Source organism: Halichoerus grypus, chromosome 2 (assembly GCF_964656455.1).
Source record: "Halichoerus grypus chromosome 2, mHalGry1.hap1.1, whole genome shotgun sequence".
Lineage (NCBI taxonomy): Eukaryota > Metazoa > Chordata > Mammalia > Carnivora > Phocidae > Halichoerus > Halichoerus grypus.
In genome coordinates, this window is record NC_135713.1 from 181,542,463 (window position 1) to 181,553,328 (window position 10,866).

The following is a 10,866-nucleotide window of genomic DNA, read 5'->3' on the forward strand; positions in this document are numbered from 1 at the left end:
ATTATCCCACTTACTTATTTGTTAAAAGGATGCTATTTTTCTCTCCTACTAGAATGTAGGGTCATTGGGATTAGGGACTTTACTGGTACCTAGAATAGTGCCTGGGACAAGTAGCGGCTCAATTATATTTGTTAAAAACACTAACATTGCATGATGTCTTCTTACATTTTCTAGCTGCTATTTATCTATGTTCTTTCTTCAGATCTGCTTTTCCACTCCTTGATATTGATGCTCAAAATATATCTGCTGATTTGAACTACAATGATGGGAAATGGAAGCAGCATAATAGCCTATTATAGGCATGTTTCCAGTCTCTCGGCACCAGAACCTTCCTCGTGTTTATTTATTTGTTTTCCTACAGTCCGTACGCACGGAGCCACTGCAGCTACTAATTGGTAAGGAGAGCCGCTGGCTGTGCTTATCAAACACACAAACAAATAATAAATGAGCTATTCTTTTTTTTTATAACAATCTAAAGTTGAAACTAGTGTTCTGTTGTCCGTATCTCCAGAAGTTAGAACTCTGTTCACTTAGAAATATCTTCTCAATGGAAAAAAAGAATATAAGAAAGAAAAATGGAAAAAAAAAAAAAAGCAAAACTAGTCCTCTTTAAATTAGTATTTCTAGGTTTGTAAATTGTTTCTTCACATATGAATAAACAGTGAAATAAGGTCATAAACATTTTTAAATGTGCTGAATCATCCACACAGTTTACTCATTTACTACTTGTAATTCTAAGTCGAGTGCTATAAAGTTTAGTTCACAGGTGCCTCTTGACCAATAGGTGGGGGTAGAAATAGGGCCAGTTGGGAACTACATGTTCATCCCACAGCCCTGATAGAACATTGTAATACTGACATTGAAACTAACACTTTATTAGGGGACATTTCAATGATATTTATTGTGAATAACCCAAAGGGAGCAGCACTATGGAGAAAATTTAAAGTAGAGATAGTAAGATTTTAAACTGAAGATATAGAATTAATAAGACATAGTCCATTCAGTTGTTTCTGTCAATAAACTATTTTTTTAATTCTTTATTTAAATTCAATTTAGTTAACATATACTGTATTATTAGTTTCAAGGGTAGAATTTAGTGATTCATCAGTTGCATATAAAACCCAGTGCTCATTACTTCAAGTGCTCTCCTTAATGCCCATCACCCAGTTACCCCATGCCCCAGCCCACCTCCCCGCCAGCAACCCTCAGTTTGTTTCCTAGATCAGCATCTCTTATGGTTTGCCTCCCTATTTTCATCTTACTTATTTTTTCTTCCCTTCCCCTATGTTCATTTCTTTTGTTTCTTAAATTCCACATATGAGTAAAATCATATGCTATTTGTCTTTCTCTGACTGACTTATTTTGCTTAGCATAATACCCTCTAGTTCTGTCCATATCATTGCAAATGGCAGGATTTCATTCTTTTTGATGGCTGAGTTATATATATATATATATATATATATACACACACACACACACACACACACACACCACATCTTCTTTATCCATTCATCTATTGATGGACATCTGGACTCTTTCCATAGTTTGGCTATAATTGCTGTTATAAATATTGGGGTGCATATGCCCTTCAAATCACTATGTTTGTATCCTTTGGATAAATACCTAGTAGTGCAATTGCTGGGTCATAGGGTAGCTCTATTTTTAACTTTTTGAGGAACCTCCATACTGTTTTCCAGGGTGGCTGCACCAGTTTGCATTCCCACCAGCAGTGTAGGAGGGTTCCCCTTTCTCCACATCTTCACCAGCATCTATTGTTTCCTGACTTGTTAATTTTAGCCATTCTGACTGGTGTGAGGTGGTATCTCATCGTGGTTTTGATGTGTATTTCCCTAGTACCGAGTGATGTTGAGCATTTTTTCATTTGTCTGTTGACCATTTGTATGCCTTCTTTGGTGAAACTATTCAAGGAGAAATAAGATGGGAGCCAACGTAACTTGAGAAGCAGCATAGCCCAGGGTTAACAGCACAGATGTGAGAGCCACAGTGGTTACGCTTAAATGCTGGCAAAACTGTTTTTAAGATCTGTGATCTTGGGCTAGTCTCTGCCCCAGTTTCCTCGCCTATAAAATGATATTAATAGTATGTCTCTCATGGAATTGGTACTACATATTCATGAAATACTCACAATAGAGTCTAGTGGGTAATAAATACCTTTTTCCTTTTTTTTCTTTTCAAGTTTTTGTTTAAATTCTAGTTAGTTAACATACAGTATAATTTTAGCTTCAGGTGTAGAATTTAGTGATTCATTACTTACATACAAAACCAGTGCTCATCACAATAAGTGCCCTCCTTAATACCCATCACCTAATTAACCCATAAATACTTCTTTTAAAAGTTAACTATTTTGCATAGCTATAATGAATATGTGCCAAGAATATATATTATCTTGTTTAATTCTCATACAAACAGTGCAAGGTAGTATCACTGTTCTTATGTTTTTTTTTAAGATTTATTTATTTGAGAGAGAGTAAGAGAGAGAGCGGGGAGACGGGGAGGGGGAGAGGGAGAGAGAATCCCAGGTAGACTCTGTGCTGAGCACAAAGCCTGAACGCAGGGCTCAGTCCTAGGACCCTGAGATCATGACCTGAGCTGAAATCAAGAGTTGGCCGCTTAACCGACTGAGCCAGCCAGGTGCCACTCACCATTCTTATTTGTAAAGGTAAGAGAACTGCGGCTCAATTAACTTACTAGTTCGACCCTAGTCCACACATATAGTAGATTCTGAAGCCAAAGTTTGCACTAGTCTGATCAGCTTTGAAAGCCCTTACTGCTAAAACTCTTTCTCATAACTTCCAAGATGACAGGTCACTATCTACCAATATGTAAAGTTGTTGCTGTTTGCAGTCTCTTCCTGCAAGGCCAAAGAAGCTTTTATTTATTGATCCTTCCCTTAACTTTTGAGATTGGTCTCATTTTCTGTATATTGCTTCTTTGGATTTCTCAGTTTGCTTTTCAATAAATTTAGACTCCTCCTCATCCCTCTCCCACATTTATTCTCATTTATATTATGTTTATTGACTAGAATATATTTCTGTTCTTTAGAAGGAACTAAAAACTACCTCTTGGGAACTCATTTGGCAAGCACGAGAACATATTTGGGGATAATGCATGCAAGAAGATTTTGCTCAGTAGAAAAACAAACAAATAATATGGCCCGTTTTTCTTAACATTTAACTATAGCTACTGTTTAAAGCAAAGCATATTCAAAGAGACTTTAATTATTGTCCAAGCCAGTGGGTACATATTATGTACATAATGATAAACACACACACACACATATATATACTGATTATATGTACAGTGTATATAATATGGCATATATGTATATGCCATAATGATAACATATATAAGGCAGAAATGCTGCCTCAAACCTTCTTATTATGAATGGATTATAACTAATTAATGTACAAAATCCAGGTAGTTGGAAACATCAAGATGTTTGACGAGATTTTTAAAAATAAATGATTCATATACATGTAGCATAAATAATTTGAAAATAAAAATTAGCTACTTTTTAAAAGACAAATGAGAAAAATATCCTGTTCATGCCTCTACTTCTAATTTTTGCATGACATTGTAGGGTGAATTTTCTATCTAATGCTCATTTTTTATTTTCTATTATTTATCATTAAGGTACATAAAGGACACCTGGTTGGCTCAGGTGGTTAAGCATCTGCCTCTTGATTTCTGCAGAGCATTGGGCTCCACACCCGGTGTGGAGCCTGCTTAACATTCTCCCTCTCCCTCTGACCATCCCTCTCTCTAAAAAAAAAAGAAAAGAAAAGAAAAGAAAAGGAAAAGAAAGATATTAACTACTTCAAATATCTTCACTGCATATAAAATAAGTTTAACTTCATTCCTTACATCTGGTAACATGTTGCCTAATAAAAGGGACATTAAATAAAAATATGTTCTCTGAGAAGTTGGATAACAAGTGATAAAGGCTTACAGAGGAGTCTGACAATGAGCAGTTACACCTTAGAAAACATTTTAGAAGTATCCCAAGGAATTTGGAACATAGTAGGATAAACATAGAATTCCAAGCGTTGAAAACAGCATAAACAAAACTTTAAATTTGGTAATGAGTATGATGTATGCTGTAATATGACATCAGGCCCATGATGGCGACAGATATGGCTGAAATCATGATGATGTCCCATAAAATGAAACATTTGTTATCTCCTTCTCGCTCACCTGTGACAGACATCAAGTTGAAGTTGCACCTGTTCCAATTGTCAATATTACTTCGGGGATAATGATTTTTGGTGTGAGACTCCTTTCCTCAAAAGAAACTATGTTGGTTTACAGTTTCAAGTTTGCCATTGTTCTGTGATATTCGATTGATATTTCTCCCACTGTAACCTCCACGACAATAGGATCTTGTCAATTATTGACGCCCCTTAGACGGATGTGTCTGGCATGATATAGCATATACAACATGGACCGTATATACACAGTGTGCTACGTGTTTGCCGAAGTTTACTGAATTAGCAGAGATCTGCCTAATAACATGGTCTGCAACAAGGAAGCCTGAGAAATGAGTGTTCAAGGCAAAAGAGACAGAAATTTCAAGGCTCTGAAATAAGAACAATCCTGGAGTTTTTGAGAGATGACAATATGGCCCTGGTGGCTAAAGCAGAATACAGATGAAAAAAACTGTAGTAGGTGGGCTCAGAGGGTACAGGGCGCAGATTCTGTAGGGCATCGTAGGGTGTGGTAAGAGATGCGGCTAACTCGAAGAGTAGAGACACATGATTAGATTGTTTTAGGGGAAGAGGGTTATGTGATATCATTTATTTATTTAAAGGTGACTTTGGTTGTTCTACTGGGTAGGAAGTAGACTTTTGGGAACCAAATGTGGGAGGCTGCCTTTGCCCAATGCAAGATGCTAGTGTCTCAGTAGTAGAGATGAAGATCTATTTAGGAGCTAAACTGTGCTTGCTGATAATTTGGAAGTGGGAGGTGTGGAGACAGAACAAGAAGAATCTAATCATCCTAATCATTTGGCTTGAGTAACTGGATGACTATCTGCAGTTCTAGCACTGGGCAAGATGAGGTTGATACATGGTTTGGGTATATATATATACATATCTCACAAGTGGTATTTTGGGCACGTTAATTGAAGGTGTCAAGTAAACAGCTGCAATTGAGTATGAGAGTTGAGATAAATGAATAAAGATTTTCTTAAATCTTTACAAACTGTATTTGATATTATTCATCCTCATGTTAAATTCGGAGTACTTAAGTAACTTGGTTAAGGTCGTGTAAATTGGCAAAATCACCTGGTCTGACCTCCAAGCTAAAGTTGACTTGTTTATGCTGCTCTGCTCTGCTTGAAATGTAATGAAGCACCAAACATGTATTCAGATGGCAGTAATTTAAAGCAGAGTGGGATCAATAAAAGTTCTATCTGAGAAGGAAGAGCATTTTTTTCGCTGTGGTAATTCATGATGTCTTCCTCAGGGAAGTAGCTGGTGAGTTGAAAAGGTAAAGTTTCAACTGGCAGACTAGAGCCAAAGATTTTCTGTCTCCACTAGATAAGAGAGCCACATCTGAGCAAGAGCAGAGGGGTGAACAATTGTTGGTTTACATTAGGGGGTTTCAACCTCAGCATAGTTAGAAGAGAAGGTTTAGGGATGGGCAGGGTAAAGGAGAATGCGGAATGTTGGTGCTATGTACCGGCAAATACTCCCCTATCCCATCAGGGACTGCGGAGAAGCCTCGGGACCTCTGATGACCCGTTATCCAGAGAAACCTAAAATAGTCGATATGTGCTCCCCAGAAATTACAGTAGTCCAGACTGAGAATGGCAGTCCAAACCAGAAAGAGCTTGTAAGGCTCCCATGTGCAGTTGAGTGCAGGAGACTAAAATGAGATCAAAGGTGTAGGCCCAGTGAACTCTCAGAACTAACCAACTGAAGTTCCTTTGTGCGATGAAGCCACATACTGAGGAGACGCTACAGGAGAGAGAATCTGAAGTGATAAATAGAGACAATAAGGGGAAAAATCATCCGGATATTATGGGGGTGGGACAGTCAGTAGGTTATCACAAATTACAAAACTGTCTTTTATTTTTTTTAAGGTTTTACTTATTTATTTGAGAGAGAGAGAGAGAGAGAACATGAGCAGGGGGAGGAGCAGAGGGAGAGGCAGACTCCCCGCTGAGCAGGGAGCCCAACGTGGGGCTCAATCTCAGGACCCTGAGATCATGACCTGAGCCGAAAGCAGATGCTTAATGACTGAGCCACCCAAGCACCCCCAAAACTGTCTTTTAAACACTTCTCAAAGATAGCACAAAAGGGAGGTTAGGATCTGTGAAGCCACACATGTAACTGCAAAGGAGCCTAGGACATGTGGTCTGGCTGTGTGCCTGGAAGGAAAGGGCAGCAGCAGATATCGGTCCCCACCGGCAACCTCTGCCACACATAGAGCCATGATAGTTGCTGTATTTACAGAGATGAAGTGGACAAAATTAGACTCGTATTTTCATCTATGTGTATGCAGACATGCTGCCTTTATATCCAAATATTCTATTGTAAGCAGATTCACATGTTATTAAATAATCTGAAAAAAAACATTTTGTTCACTGATCATAGCACATTCCACCTTTGTTTTCCCTTGTTACTTCTCTATCATTTACTCTGTAGGCTGTTACCAACAATTAGCTATTATAAAGTATATGATGAACATGTCTGTGCATAACTATCTGTCCATCCACATTAATGATTATGGTCCAAGGATAAATTCCTAGTGGAGAATTTCTGGGTTAAAATTTGTAAAGAATCTTTATGGTTCTTGCTACATATTGCTTACTTGTCCTATATAAATGTTCTAGCAGTTTACATTCCTCCATGAGTCTTACCAGTCTCTGTTTCCTTGTACCTTGGACCACACTGGGCGTTATCGCTTTTTAAAAAGCTTTGCCGGTTTGTAGGAAATGTCTCAACATTCATTAAACTTGTATTTATTATCTGATTAAGGATTATAATAATGCCTGTGGCCATGAAATTGAGATGAAGGCGATCAAAAATCTAAATTAAGAGCCCAGAATCATGTAAATCCTTTCAAATGTGGGGATCATGTAAGTCCTATTTCTTAAAACAAGAAAGAAATGTGGAAAGTATGGTTGTAGGAGTGGCTTTAGAAAGAAATGGTTTATATTTGCCCCACATCTGATTCATCTTTTCCAAGAACTTGGAAAAGAACAGCCTTTTGGTGTACACCACTATGAACCCACACTCCAGCTGTCCTTTGAGTTATCCCACATAGCAATAAGTTAATATATGTTTCATATAACTGGAACTTACTGATATTAAACATCAATCAATAATTTCATGAAGAAAATGATGTGACTATAAACCCATTCTGCTCTACAATGCCATGGATTTTTAATGATTGTCTAGTTTTATTAGGAAGGATATTCACTTCTTATCTTAAACAGAATATGTAACTTGATTACCACAATATGTGAAACTTCTGAGTGATACCCACACTGTGAAATTCAAGAATGTTATTTACCAACAGTTGTTAATGTGTCTAATAAAAATGAACCATTTGTTGTTATAAGCTAATTATTGGACTTGATATAAATACATCAAAAATTCATTTGTTAATAGAAATATTGCTGCAAAAGAGGAAGGGGGATCAATTTCTAATCTTCTCTGAATTGGAATTCTGCATATTTTTGTCATAACACTTAAGGTATGATTGTTTACTTGTCTATCATGGAGAGACTTTATTTTCATATTTGTATTCCCAACACCTAGCTCATTGCTTGTTATTCAGCAGTTGCTGAGAAAGTACCACTAAACATTTCGATTACCCGAGAATGTAAAAAACAGCTGCAAGGCATTTAAAAAATTATTGTAACATCACCATCATCATCCTCACTGCCACTATCACTTTTATTTTGTAACTCCCTCAAGGTCAATCTGTTTCATATCTTTAATTTGAAAATGAAAGAAACTCTAAACTCATCATTTTACCAAAAAGGAAAATTTATCATTAGCACACACTGGGGCATCTCTCTACCCCAAGGCATTCTGAGACGAAAATGTGGATAAGGCTCAAGAACAATTGGGACCAACACTCAATTACTTTCAGTACATTTTTTTTCCCCCTCTAATCTTATTTCTGCTCTTTTATGCCTATCTGATTGTCTTCTTTGTTTTCCTCAAATTGGCTTTCTCTACTACTTGAGTCCCTGCATCTCCTTCAGTCCCCCTGGCTTCCATCTGTAGCCAAGACATCATAGGGTCTTTATAGGAGACTGTCTTCTTGTTTAGGCCCTGGTAACTAAAATTGTGAGGGAGATTCTGATTTGCCCAGCTTAAATTAAATGCCTAATCCTGAACAAATTTTCTCCATTCAGGGAACTGGTCATGTTATGATATGGGATACTATCATGTAGCCGGTCACAGAAATGAAGTTTGAAGATTAACCAATGTGATGAATGATTAATTCAGACAAAAGCAATTGCTGGAGGACATTTTCTAAGCCGTCAGTTTGCCAACTGATTAATTGGTTAAATTTATCAAATATGTTAATTGGCAATTATGGTTTCCAACATGTTTGATGAATCTGTTAGCTTTAACAAGAATGTATACTTTTGATTACTGCTGATAAAAAATTATATATGTATATTTGTATAAACATAAATTATAAATAAATAATATAAAATATGTTACATAATATGATTTATATAATAAATATATATTATATATGTGCAAATACTTTTTAATAACAATTTTAAATTTAAATTTAACCTAATTAAAGTGAGAATTCACTGCTAAAAATAACACATTTACCTGATTTGCTCTATATTTGGAAGGTTAAAAAAAAATACCCAAAAGTCTGTAAAAGAAATTAAAGTAGCTGAAAGAATGACATCATTTATGAAGTGCTGAAATTTTGGATTCTAATAGGAAGCAATTGAAAACATCAACTTGTTACCTGTTCAGAGAATGATTCACTATCAAAAAGCCAAAGTGTCCAAGTGTGGAAGCAAGGCACAGATGCCCTGAAGGGATAAATATAATGGACTCAATGGATAAAAATAAACCAGGAAGTGATAGGAGCAAGCACATCACATAATAAATTGCACATAATAAATTGTGGCAACTAATTTCTAGATATAACAATTGAAATTTACAATGCTACCTGAAATTGCCAAATGAATCTTAAAACTTTAACAGTTTGCAAATTCAAAATGAGTAAAAGCTTGTTATATTAACCTAACAAATTTTCATATAAAGTAATCAAACTTTGATTGCAGAATCTGTAATTGACATTTGGAAAGAAATATATGCATATATTTAGGATTCTAATATTAATGCTTTGTATTATAATTAATTGCATTGTTCATAAATTTATATTTCAGTAAGAAGGACAAGAATTGTATATCCTTGTGAAGCTCTTAAAATGTTCCTATCAAAGCTCTTAAACTATTCTTGTGTTAAAATTGTAATTACCAAATTTCATAAATTTGTTAAATCAGTTATTTAGCAAAGTATCCATCAGTAAGACTGATTTTTGGCAGATTTACTACATGGCAAAATACATTTGACTAATCTGGTTTGGTGAGTTTATTTTCAGAAAATTGGCTTGATTTCATGGATGTCAATTTGAATTCTCATAGTTGTTTTCTACATGGGGGTCCGAGATCATGTCAGTGGTAATTATCAACAAGTAACACCCCAGATATCCCTCTTTCTAGTTTAGCAGATATATCCCTTTTCTTTTTGTGATAGAAAACTGCTCAAGTGCCAGTGAGCTAAAAATATCATGCTCCCAGATGGGATTGCTAAAGGAGTTAAAATAAATAGTATTTAAATCACGCCTTTAGAATATTCCCCCACACATACACATACACCCAATCCAGTTTTTAGCTCCACGTCCATTATGATCCTAGCACTCACTCTGTCAGAAGGCTTGCCATCACACAGTTAACCATGCCCTTTTTAAGTCTTGTTCTGTCTCTGTAGCTGGTTTCAAAAATTAGCAAATTATCTGCTATGTTTGGCATTAAGGTAGATGTTTTTTTAAAAATTTGTTTTAGTGGTGGGAGGGGCAGAGGAAGAGAAAGAAAATCCTCAAGCAGACTCCCTGCTCAGCTCGGAGCCTGATGGGGAGATGGGGGTCCATCTCAGGACCCTGAGATCATGATGTGAGCCCAAATCAAAGAGTCCCAGGCTTAACTGACTGAGCCACTCAGGAGCCCCTAAGGCAGATGCTTAATACAGCATCAAAAAATCATTCAGGTACTCATGGCCGTTTCAGTGTCATAGACCAAAATCCATTTCCAGTCCCAAGAGATGATCTCACCAAGGAGAAACTTTTTGTGTGTGGATGGACACGTGTGAATGCATGTGTGTGTATATGTGTAAGTCTGAGTGTGTCTGTGTGAGTGGTTGTATAAGCTTTTATGTTACAGATGTAATATAAAATAAAAAGAAGGGAGAGAGATCACCTAAAATTTAAGAAAATAGCATTAAAAAATGGGGCCACCATCCATTGATTCAGTTTATTTGGTAATTAAATTATTAAATTATTTACTAATTGGTATTCAAAGGCCCTCTCATAGACACCAGGGTTACAGCCATGAACAAAACAGACAGAAATCCTGTCTTAACAAGCTTGTGTTAGTGTCAGAAGAAAAAAAAAAAGGGAGGCAAAAATGAATTAGTAAAACATACAGTATGTCAAGTGGTATTAATAGCTCAGAAAAGAATAAAATAGGTAACCAGATAGGCAGTGCCAAGTTGGGTAAGGAGTGTGTGTGTGTGTCTGTGTGTGTGTGTGTGTGTGTGTAATTTTAAATCTGTGTTAAGCGAGATCCTTACTCAG